Genomic DNA, 13,471 nt, shown 5'->3' on the forward strand with positions numbered 1-13,471 from the left:
CTTAACATCAGCTGCTGGCACTTTGTACAAAGTAATACCATGGTTGAATCATTTTTGTTTCATGCAAATTGACTTGCAAAATGAAGTGATGCATCATGACCTACAGCAAATGTTTGGTAAACAAAACAGAAAGCTTATCAATCAGATAGCATTCATTTTCAATTAAGAATTAAGTTTAATTAAACTCCTTCGGTGTAATTAAGCCGCTGATGTCTCAGGGTATTGTATTTTTTGTTTTTTCGGCTTTTATTAGGTGCTAAAATGAGTTCTGCACCAAATGGGGGAACTGGTTTCTAGTTGTCACCCAGTGTTCAGCTTCAAAGCCTTAACCCAACTGCTGAATTTATCTCTCTCAATGGCTGATTTGATGTGCCATGTGGAGGAAAACGATGCCCCCATTACTGGGAATATTGACAGAAAACATCATGTAACTATAATGAAAGCAGACATGGGAGCATTACGAGCCCACCAGACGTTTTAGCCACGCCAGCAGCATGGCTCTATGGCAATGTCAGTGTGTCAGTACATTGCTTTGGTCCAGACTGAAATCTCTCAACAACTATTTCATGGATTGCCGTGACATTTTGCACATAGCATTCATGATGTGATGATGCATCCTAATCCTAATGATTTTTATGATCCCCCAACATGGTGCCACTTTTCTGTGGCACCATGCGGTTCAAACTAGTGAATGTCTCTACAACCGTGGGAGGGATTGCCATGAAATTTGGTGCACACATGAATGCACTGTACTGTACTTTGTGTTTAGTGCGAATTGGCAAATGCTAGCGTGCGAACATGCCAAACTGAGACGGGGAACATAGTAAACATTGTTCCTGCTTGGCATCAAAATGCTAGCATTGTCATTGTGAGCAACTTAGCATGCTGATGGTAACATTTAGCTCAAAGCCAAGGGAGTAGAATTTGGTAAGGACAGAAAGGACATGTCCATACAAATAATCCAGTGACTACCGAATGTTCCCTGGCAATCATTTTGGTTAAAAACTGCTCTTATACAGATGCAAATGAATGGGGGAATAGAATAAACCAAAATATTTCTAGTCTGTCAACTAGTATTAGGGCCACTGTTAGAAAAAAATAATAATCTGAGATTTAGAGAATCAAGTCAGAATATTGGAACGGAGGATAATAATGAGGCTAGTGGGCCAACGGGTTGGACAACGCACCTGGGGTTAAAATACCCAGGAAAACTCTAAAAAATAGTGAGAACAAAATGATACAGAAACATGGATTTTGAGTGTGGATGGGCAAGTTATTAAACACTAACAGAATCAGGTTTAGAGCAATTTATTTATTACAAACAGTCCTTCACAAAACCAAAACAGAGTGTTATTGTCAACTTGCCACAGACATCAGAGAAGAAATGAAACCGATCGGCAGTAAAACACCTCAGACTCTTTACGAGCCAGACATATACGGGCCACCTGAGTGCAGGTGCTTCCACACATGATCTCATGCCAATAAAACCACACAATAGCGACTGAGATGAAAGTTCACACAGTTACCACATCACCGATATCGGCTATCGGTCTGACGACGGCTAAGTCTCTGTGGGCAAGGGGCTATATTGACGGCCACCAGTACACTACTTTGTTCTTCTAGTACACTAGTGAAAAAAAACATATGGGGTCTGAGCATGGGGCTGAAGTGAGATAAGCAATACAGAAAAAACACAAAAAAATCAGCACACCCTAGGAGTTGGGTCCAACATTTTTATAGGTCGTCCACCTATTATATTAGCTGGGTCTAGTACGAATCCATGTACACAATCAAGGCGTAGATGCAGTAGCATACAGACAAAACAACACTGGCTATGACAACCTTAAAAGGACAAATTAGAAAACCAGTTAGTATAGTACGAAGCTTACTAAATAACACTGTTTAGTTTGTTTACATCAAACACAATCTGGCAAGCTGCACTTTATAAGAGGTGGTGAAGTTAACATTTGTGTGTACAATAAAACAAACAGCGGTGAGATTTATGCCTGATCAGAAGCGTTTTAAGCTACTTTCAGTTTTCAACCTTTCGATGAAGAGCAATGACAGCTTGTTCCCTAAACTTATCCCAAACAACCAAGTTTCTTTTCTCAAAATATTACAACTTCTTAGCGAAAATCACATCTGTAGGAAATGTTTTGAATGTGCAGAAAGTTTTGAACGGTGGCAAACATCTTGAAGAAATACACATGAGCTGTTACACTCCGGGTATTTATAAATGAATTGCATGAGTGTATCATTGATGGGAATAGGTGCCGCATGCGCTTGTAATATGGTTACTTCCTCAAACAAAGGACACAAAAGAGGACAAAGAGTAAATCACGCCTACATGTGTGTTGATTCAGCAGAACTTGATCTGAATGCAAATTTGAAAGCAGTACAGAGTGCCCGAGAGCCTTACTGCGTTATATTCCATTACATTTTGAATTGTCACCTGCTGCCCAAATTATGTCCCCCCCCCCCGCTTAATATGTTTAACCTCCGCCCTTGCTCAAAGCACTGCTGTTACGTACAGTTTCCCAGACCCACCAGCATGACTGTCGACTTGTGTCCACAAACAGTGATGGCAAATGTAGTGGAGGGGAAGCTACTTTATTCCAGAGGCTTTCATATTATTAACCATGTCATCACACAATTTAAAAGATAAAGAAGCTTTTTTTTTTTTTTTTTTTGCCCCACTATAGCAGCTTCAGACTGAGTGTTTGAATGTTTGTATTTCATATGGATATTTAAGTCATATTATAGGTATTACAGTTTCCAGACGGCACATTCAAATTGACCGAGTTTAAATTGGTTCCACTTGAATAGAATGAGAAAATGCCACTTCTAAAATGGCAGTGATAACTGAATGGTTAAATATAAATGTCACAGCTGCACTCCACTGGAGCAGTTTCACTATTTTGTCCCAAACAAGTCAAGCATGAAAGTATATTGAGGGGTTGAAAAGTTAGCATTTGTCCCCCCCCCTATCTTATTTTCTGAATGCTTGTGTTGGTGTATGCATGAGGCTTGAACAAATACAGCATATCTTATTGGATGAGAAGGCTTTTTAACCATCTGAAAAGGTTTCTTTTTCTTCCTCACTCATTTCATAGGACCCTTTGATATAATGGCATACATCCTCAATCATGACCTCTTTACAAACACGCCGTTGTGGTTCTAAACCGACATTTAGAGACATTCACTTTGCTGCAATCCATAGATAATGACATCAGTCATGTTCACTCTATCCTAATTTCAGTGGTCCATGTGGTTAACACAGATAAATCGCCAGAGCGTCACAGTTTTGCAAATGGGGAAAGAAGGTCAAAAAGGAGAAGGGTGAACATACGGTGAGCTCTCCAAGGCCCCAAAACTACTGCACCATCTTAGTAATCCAGCAATAGTTTTCCTCTCTGCTTCAGTGAGTGTGTTGACGGCCTATGGTGTGTGTGTGTGTGTGTGTGCATTCCCCAAATTAATAAATATCTCTCTGTCTAATTCTCGACAATCCAGACGCCTGAGGGTAAAACACTACAGCAGTGAGTGTGTTAGATATGTGTGACCTGAGACTGCTTCCACACAAGAAGACACATTAGTAATCTTATTAATTACTGAAAGAAGGAAAAACCAGGTTAATAGAGAAAAATGGTAAGATCTTGCGGGAATTTAGATCCCTAATATCGCTTCTTGTGCTGCCACTGACAGTAACATGTGCATTAAAGTGGAGGCTGAAATTACAAGTCGTATGTTAGCTAATGCAGAGCCATAACAACCATGAAAATGAGTCGGCATATAGCAAATAGCTCCTAGCAACCGGCAGAGCTGGCGCTGGCATTGAGGAGGTTTCAGCCACATCAGAAGATAAAGCAGGATGCTGTGACACTTCAAATGAATAGCAGATCAAGCGTGCCATAGATTACGCTGTTAGACTGGGAGGGATTGAATTATAGCTACAGGAAAAGCCTGCTGGTAAATTGATCTGTCAAACTCAAGCTTGACAATTTCTTTCCTCAATCTTGTGTGAAATTATGAGGGGAAACATCCTAATCCGTCCTCTCGGAGGGTTGATTAAGACGGAAACGGTTTCAGTGTTATCCTCTTTATTCCTTCTAGTTCAGGTGTCAAAAATCATTGCGTTTATTCCTCTACTAAGTGCTAAGATACTTCACATTTTGAATTGTTCAACCCTTGAATAAAGAGGGCACATTCATGCAAATGCACCATAGGTAATGACAGTATCCATCCCTTTTAATCACTCGGTAAATAATCCAAAGTTCGCTCAAAATGTTCTAACCCTATCTTCTGCCTTTCTCCAATGCCGCTGCTTCAATGCATTCTGGGTACTCTGGATTCACACATGTCGCTCCCTGTGCCATGAAAGATGAAAGAGGTTTCTGCGGTATGGAGTGTATCAAGCAGCTTAACAAAGGGTGCAATAAAGGCCCCGACTCTACAGCCCGAGGGCGTGGCACCAGGATGCAGCCTCTTTGTTCTTCAGCGTTCGGGTTCAGAATTGTTTCAGAGCAGCTCACCTGTTTTCACAGCCAGGTCCGACACTTACCCCCCCCGCACAGCATGCCTATATTCTGGCTGTATTACGCTAAAACAGAAACAATATGTTGTGCTTGAAGGAATGATAAACACATCCTAAATCAGAGCAAAACACACTCTGCTATTCAGTGAATGAAAATGTTTCTATCTCACAGGCCTTGTCTTTCATTCAATGTCCTTTGAAGGAATAGTTCAACATTTGGGGAAATAGGAAAGCTGTTTGCACTCTTGATGCTAAGCTAAGCTTAGCTAACGGGCTGCAGCCTTATATTTAATGAACAGACGTGAGAGTGGTATCAATTTTATCATCTAACTCTCTGCAAAATAGCAAATAAGCTTATTTCCCAAATTGTTAAAACTAGTCCTTTAAGATGACGCGCAGACTTCACTATGTGTCTGTTATGACAAACTGCCTGCTGCTCTTATCGTCTGTGAGTTTCCCAGTGTCAAGTTTATTGCTGCCGTTGACCTTTTAAAATCTATTTCACTTTAAAGAAAAACCCTTGAGTTTGTTATCTGTCTTCAAATGAAATTGCACAAAGGTGATACGTACTGGATCTACAGCGGGGCTGCTGACTGTACTTTATGTTCTTCTGTGCAACCTGGTAAACAAATGACTCAACACCACACTTCTTTCACAATATCACAAAAACTGAACATTATAAGCTCCACAAAGGTTATATTTTTTTGCATGGCCAATGTATTGGGCTGCTTTCGATTACAGCATGGGTGTTCGTGATCCTGCCCCCCCCCCCCCGGGCTGTATATGTGGCATATTTAAACAAAAGCTCTATTCAAGTCAGCCACACTAGAAGTGCCCATGAGCAGTACAGCTCAAACAGCCAATCAGCATCCCAAATCGCCACCGCCTGGCTGCTCAGGTGTCATTCTCGACCAATAGCAGCCGCTCCCTCCTTGGGTACATCTGTGTGTGTGTGTGTGTGTGTGTGAGAGAGAGAGAGAGCAACTGGTCAATGCTCCTAAAATACACCACACATGATTTTTCTGCAGTACAGTGATGTTTCATTTGGTAAATTTGAACACGTTTCTCTCCAGGCCGACCAAACAAACAGCACGGAGATAGAATGTAACGGTGATGTAATCCTTTGGCGCATCCAGGAGCAGCTGCTTCACAGACGGTGACTAATAGGACAACTCACTATGACAGCAGCCATCCATGGTGACTTTGCTGGGATTTGGGCGCATGACTTATAGCTGATAAAACTCATTCAGTTGAAATGTCTTTAACAAAAACTCTGTCAGTCATTAACTCCAAAGCTCCAGACAGGGTCACCTTATTTATCATGATTAAATCAAGGGACATTGACTTAACTGCCCAAATTCAATGCAGTAGCATTATTCAAATCGACCTGCTGTGACAAAGTTTTGTTTTGTTGTTTGTCTACCCTACTTGTACTTTTTGGACTATTTTTGAAAATCAGCCATTTTACTTTATACTTTTTATCACAAATAAAGTATTTAACGGGATAAAAATTGTCCAATAATGAAATAAAATTAAGGATCAAGTCCTGATCGATTATGGTTAAATCTCAGCCTATCCTAAATTAAACATTCGGCCATTAACAGGTTGGTTATTTACAGACACTTAGGCTAACGATACCTGGGGATTCAATCCAATAGATATCCGGATAAGCAATATATACGGCCACTGTGTTGGGTCATTGTTCCACTTGGAAGGAGAAAGACTGAAGGGGAATGACAACAACGTTTCATTTATTAAGGTATCGCGAATGCTCAGGTTTATGCAAGATGTCGCAAAAATAATTATTAAAAAAATATACATAAAAACATGTCAAAATTACATTTCAAACACACGGCAAATTTCATTTAACCTTTATCCCCCCAAAAAAGGGCAAAGAACCTGAATGTGCCGGGACAATAGACTGTATAGAAGAAGCTGCGACACAGACCTTCAGCTCTTGACATCCTCTCATGATGACAGACTGAACACTACAGTTACTCACTATCTCCTCTCAGGGCACAAGTGGTAGGCCTCCTACAAGACAGGAAGGGCCGGGGCTAAGTGTTTAGCATGCTCATGCTCATTACACACTGCACCTTTAAGGTTGGCATCATGTATAGGCATAATCTATCTGAATTAACCACTGATTTAGGCTAATGCACCACCTGGTGAGCACATCAAACGCACCCAAGATGTGAAGTGAACATGTGCACTGGGTCTGCTTAATGCTAAAACACTCATGGTGTGTCTCCTATGGTGACTTCTACCTTTAGTGAGGCCTTTCTGCTGTTTCTGACAATAATCCCTGATGTGACTGCAGAGCCTCATTCAGCTCAAAACGTTTTGAGTTTGAGGAGCGCAGTGGGACAGAGGTGGTTTAGTGGAGTGCTTTGAATGCAGGAGCAGGGGAGTCTAATTTAGAGCAGATTGAGGAGGACTTCACAGAATGACGTGAGTAAGGCCCGACGTTACACAACAACACGCTCACAGAGCAGAACGTCAAACGTGGCTTTATCTGTGGGGAAGTTGCGCAATCCACCCCTTTTTTTGGTGTGTTTGTGGCGGTTTTTCACGGTGTTTATGGGCTACAGATCCGTGTTGTCTACCGTGGCGATTTTTTATTCTGCTGGAAAGAAGCGTCGGGCTATTTACTTTATGTGGCTTAATAATGTTTGTTTGTCGCACGCGCCCTGGTTAAATCCAGTAAAGCTACCCTGAGGAAGGCGGTTGCATATTTATAATTGATAGTCAGTTGTTTGCACAAGTGTTTTCTCAAATTTACTGTTTGGAAAAATGGGTTAATGATGCTGATATTTAATGCAATTCATTTTGAAGCGTAAAGATGCTCCTTTATTTAACAGTAGGAAATATATAAATGTATATAAAATATATATATATATATATATATATAATGTATGTTAATAATGTAACCCACTAACTTTTATTCAATGTACTTTATCACTGAGCTAATGTTACTTTTTACTTTTAAGTACATTCTTACTTGAATTTGTACATGTTACATTTGTTTTAAAGTACACTCTTTTACCTGAATATAATATGCTACATTAAAAGTTAAGCCAACCGGCTGCTAGCTCTAGCGAACATGAACTATTTACAGTATTCAAACTGTAAAATGGTGGGCCATACTTTAGTTTTAGTAAACATTCAGGCGCTGGGAGGTGCGAGGCTAAGCTAAGCTAACTGACTGCTGGCTATAACTTCATATAACGGACAGATATCAGAGTGGCATTGATCATCTCATCTGATTCTCTGTCATAAAACGATAAAACACATTTCCCAAAGTGTCAAACTATTCCTTTAACTGTCCAGAATGAATGCAATACCACAATGTTGATTCAATTTAAGGCTTATTTGTATTTGTAATGTTCGTCACTTCCTCTGTTGAAAACAAGTTTTATTGCGTAAGCATGGCATGCTTACAGCCACTCTCTTTGCCGAGCACCGTTTTAAAGTGTATTGCTTTCGATCACACCACCATAACCTGAGGCAACCTCTACCTGAACTGTCTTAAACTTAATGTTTAACATGGTGGCCTCATAGCACGGGACGTGCTGAACACCCTGTTACCAAAGGGGGTTAGTGTGGGAAAAACAGATGTCCAAGTTAAAAAGTAAACCCGCCTTGTTTACTGTTCTCAGGCGATTTGCACTTGACCCAAAAAACATTCCTACGGTGTTTGGATAGACTGCGACATACTTTGGAAAAGTATGTTGGGGGTTTTGATGTAAATATTACAGAAAACCTGCATAAATGTAGTACTTCAAATGAAAGTGTAACAAAATACAACATATACAACTTGTGTCATTTGTACAGTATGAAATAGTTGAACACAGGGGTGGTTTCTAAACATTTATCTCAAAAAGTTAAAGTAAAAAACTGATGGTCTCCTGCTGTTTCACGGTCCAAAACCTTGACTTCACTGGTTGACTATACACCAAATCTGACAGCCAAAGACTCGCTGACATCATGCGATTGTCAAAGTCACAGGATTGGCTGGAGATTTGAACGCCGTGTCCCCTACAACTGTCCCACCATTGTCCTTGTTGGCCTGCCCTGCACTTGACACAGATGAAGCCTTGATGCATTGTAAGCATGTGCTTCTCTTTTGTTTTCAATGGTGTGTTCAGCCTTGCATCTGGGCACTGCTTTTCAACACGCTGCGGAGGAGATTTTCAAGTGACCATATTTTATGGTTGATCACAAAGCATAAGAAAAGCTTCTTTTGTCAAACTGTGTTTGCAGAAGGACATCGTGGTTCTTGACTCGAAAGTCAGAAATGGATTTCTAAAGAAAACAATCTGAAAATATCCCATTACCCTCCTTTTAAAATACAGCACTGTGATCAAATATAAATAAATCAGCTGCAACATTACAATTACAAGATGGCTTATAATTAAACATAAAAACATTATATTATCAACACGCAGCATACTGGATGCTGTCATTGATAGGTTTTATGTAACGCTTAACCCTTCCATTACATGTTCACTAGTTATCACTTTCCACAGTGTTCTTATCCATACCTACATGTTGTTATTGTACTTTTGTATTGCTGATAGGGCTTGCAGTTATTGCTGGGTCACTATAGGACACAGGCACTCTGTATATGGCCGATCTATTATCTCTGATAAGTTAGAATAGTGATAGTGCTGCAGAATGCTTGGCTTTGTCTGAGGTAAAAGGGAAAACGCCCCAGGCTTTATCTGGGAAACATGACTTCAAACACTGCAGGACAGGATGTGTATGGCATTTTATGGTGGGGTTTTTATCAAGTAATTGTATTTTCAGTCATGGAAGTTGTTGTTGTCTCTTCTGTTTGCCACAGTACATGCAGTAGTGCAGTATCCTCCTAGTGGTAGAAATGGGTACAGCATAGAATGAGCTTTTTGCACCAGCAGATGGCACACACATAACAGTCAATACAGGACTATTTGGACTCTTGCATGCTCTCAGTATTTTTCCAACCACAACATCAAGTAAGATCACATGTTTACATCCGTCTCAGACCGTGGTGGAGGTGAGTGATTACATGACTTTCTTAGCATTTGAGTTGGTAGCCTCACTGGAGGGTCAGGTCAGGTGAAGTACTTCCTACTCATCATTTCCAAAATAAGATACAAGACTGTGTTGCTATGGCATTAGGGGAAGAAAAAAAAAACATGTCCTTCAGCTTACTTATAAAAGGAAATGTAAACTTTCACATTAATTTAAACTTTGTGACACTCACAGACATCTAATACACAAGCTAATTAAACATCAGCATGCTGGCTGCTGAACCATAAATTGGAAATTAGAGAGGCAAAGAAGGTCATCCGGGGACATTCATTGTCCAAGCGTTGTGTATTTCTTCAGTAAGTGGAAGCAGACATTTTCAATGTTGAGCCAAGATCACCCTCGGCTCATTTTAAAGATTCCAGCATGGGTCCGCTGAGGAGACGGACGTATTTGTCGATAACGGCTTGTCTTGTGGCCAGAGGGGTCAGAGAAAAGTGACTCTCCATTCCAGCGCTGAATTGTACTTCACAGGGACACCATGTCTTTTTAAAGGCTCACAGTCTGCTGTCATTGTTACAATGTAACCTTTCCCTTATCGTTTAGCCGATACAAGCTTATGTTCAGTCACATGAACCCTGTAGTATTTACTCAATATGCCACATTGTAAAATAAGATGTCCTCGTTTCCTCTTGACGCTGTGCAGCAACTGTGCTGTTGTTGCAGAAGCAGGTAAATTGCTTTCTACTTAGTCTGTCATTATCATCCCTTTTAAAGGTAATTGTTCCTTGTAGATCCATCGCAGTTGGCGGTTTACGGGGCACTTTTAATTCACGAAGCAAGCAAAATGCTAATAGGCGCCGGCTATCCAATAATTGCGGGCAATTATTACAAAAGTTCTCTTTTCATCTAATTGCGGGTAATGAAATCATGAGATGGTGAAACAAGGGTGATAATTTCAGCGAATATACATAACAAAAACCCTACTTTGACTGTCAAGTGGCTCTGCTTGACGTCACCACACTTTAGTTCGGAAAATATCCCGTCTCAACATGACACGACTGTGATATCGGTCGGCTGAATATCTCTTGTAAGCCTCTAAAACGTGAGGTGTTTTTCCTGTACCATCAGCTCTTGCATAAATCATCACACAACACCTATAGGAGCTCATTTACATTTGCACGCTGGAGCAGAAAAAATAATGAAACATTTCACAACCGAGAGCTTCACATTTTCCTTTATGTTTCATTGATAAGTCAGTTCAGTCACGCCGTGCCCCACTGCGGAGAGACTCTGTGAGGGGCACGACTTTCATCAACGCCCGTGCGCTTGTGAGCCGAACCGAGGAGAATCTCCTTTTGGTTAGGAAGGCCCTGAAGGTGGAACTGAATCCAGCAAGTCAAATAGAGTCTCAGATGTGTTGCGTTTAATGCTCACTTGAGGCATTTGAATGTACATGAGGAGAAATGTACCAGCCTTGGCTCAAAGGGTATAGTTACATATTGTGTGTGTGTGTGTGTGTGTGTAGTCATTAATCATCCAGAGCAAACAAATGGAAAAATTAGCTGAGAAATGTCATCGGTGCCACATAGGAGAGCGCACATTATCAAGGTCCTTGATAAGAAAGTTTGAGGAAATGAATAGATTGCTTTAATAGATTAAATGGGTATAAAATGACTTTGCTCGTTAATCAACTTCGAGGTTATTAACCGATCCTTGGACAAATTGAATACAAAGTCCTGCAGGAGTCTTATGATCTAATAATTAATATTCGAGCCTGTCAGTTTAGAGGTTTGAAATAATACTTTGCAGTTTTCCCGAATGTTTCGTTCTACATTTCAATTGTGTTGCATTTTTAAAGCAAAGCCTGGTGCTGCTTTGAGAGTTGCATCAGTGCCGAGGAGGTCAGCTCCTGCAGGACGTGCTACAGTTGTGTGAACACTTTTGATGAACTGAGTGGCCTTGCATTCAGTGGTTAGAAAGTTTACAGCGAAAGTGTGATGGTGTTTTAATTGGCGAGGTCAGTTTGCTCAGCAGAGATGTGATGAGCAGGGCTCATTGTTTTTTTTTTTATACATACACACACAATCGTACACACAAACAACCCAATTGAAGTCTAATTCATAGTAACTGCAAGATGTTACTATTACAATTATTATGACCACTATTTTATCCTTTTTTTTGTTTTGTGATGTCTGTTATGAATCAGGTCAAGTTCACCTTGTTTCCTTTCCTTTGGTAGTTCCCTCCTGTTCTTAACATTGTTGTACCTGTAAAGTCAAAACTCTCTGCTGACACTCTTTGGCCTTTACATTCACATTATATTTGGTTTTGAATTACTTTTGTCACCATTTTCAATATGAATCATAACTTAAAGTAAATTATTAGAGGATGTGCACATACACTCGAAAACATATTTCATATGAATAAATGTATACAATGTAGTAAAATCTCTGGTTCCTCAATATGCTTGACAGCTATTTAATGCAACACACAAGGAACGACAGCATCTTTAGCAAGAAAAGCACTCTGTTCCATTTCAGTGCATGACAGTGAGCGAGCATGCAGGACACCAAGGCCCTGGAGCTGCATCACCTGAATGAAATGCAGCAATTATTCATGTTTTACACCTGCACTGGTAAAACATTTCCTGCTTGATATTTATTTTTAAAGTGAAGGCAACCGTTTGCATCATATTATTATGCAGACTAGTCTTCGTACAAAGGACTTCATTATTTTAATTCAACATTCAAAGGGTGTACGTTTGAGAGCGCCATGCAGGGCTGATGTGGTCCAACGCAACAACCCACAACACTCATAGTGTTACTCGTGGCTTTCCTTTGGCTCGTCATACTTCAGTTGTATTGTAACTGACTAAATAGAACAAGATCATTGATTGTTGTGTGGGTGTAATTAAGAAGATTGGCTGGGATTGTGTAAATACATCTTGTAAAGAAAAAAAAAATTGTCAAGATACAAACTTAATTTTCTTATCGCTAACATCACAATTGATTTATGCTACATTTACATCCACTCAGATTTTTTTTTGTTCAGTGTGTGCGTTTCCTGCAATGACACGTTGAAATGTGATAATATGAAGGTGGTCTGTTTTTAGACTGACCTGAATGTCGCAATAAACAAGTCTCCGTGATAGGTTGACCTGACCCCGACACACTCCTAGTCCACCCACACTGAGGTTTTTACTTTCAATCTTCTCAAGATTGTGTGTGCAGGTAACAGCTACCTCACTGTCCTCTCATGTCGCAGTGGTTACAGAGGGACAATGTACACTGTGATCATTTTAGAGATTCATGGTGGCATGATGCAACTCCCAGCATAGCACCATTTTTATTCGAGTGTCCGGTAAAGTTCCAGCAACAGAACTAATAAAGTAGTGTCTACTGTCTGCTGACAATCCATCAGTGCAATAGGTTGCATTTGATAGATGGGGAAATTACAGCCACCTGTGAGTAATGACACAAAATGATGATAATGAATCTTAGTTTACTGCTCACCATGGACTACTGTATTGGACATGGCACAGATGTTTGCATTTGTTCCGGCTGATAAGACCTCAATGGACCTTTTTCACAGCAGACATTTTGTCTTGACATTGCGGGAAGAGTAAATGTGATTAACTGAAGCTAAAACAAGCAAAAGGGATCACATTACCCGACTGCAATCTTATCTTTTAGAATCGATTTTAAAGTGCTTTTTACTTATTTATAAAGCTTTAAATTGCTAGTTCCTGCATCAGAGATCGTTTTTCATATTATGTTCTAGCCAGATAACTAGGTGTCAGTGGCTTCTGTTTTTACGCCCCTAAACATTAGAATGACAAGCTCTCTCTGTATTTTTAGAAGGAAATTAAACATCTATCTCTTTAATCCGGCTTTACATTTGGAGTAATGTTATAGCCTTATA

General features: G+C 40.1%; 1 long non-coding RNA gene across 1 annotated transcript in view; it reads left to right on the forward strand.

Annotated features, from left to right (window-relative positions):
* LOC142937308 (uncharacterized) overlaps positions 1-13,471 on the forward strand; it is a 32,274-nt gene that overhangs the window by 1,725 nt on the left and 17,078 nt on the right. The gene's annotated exons all lie outside the window — the stretch shown is intronic.

This window comes from Anarhichas minor, unplaced genomic scaffold (assembly GCF_050575085.1).
Source record: "Anarhichas minor isolate MPS153535 unplaced genomic scaffold, ASM5057508v1 ptg000074l, whole genome shotgun sequence".
In the NCBI taxonomy this organism is placed as follows: domain Eukaryota; kingdom Metazoa; phylum Chordata; class Actinopteri; order Perciformes; family Anarhichadidae; genus Anarhichas; species Anarhichas minor.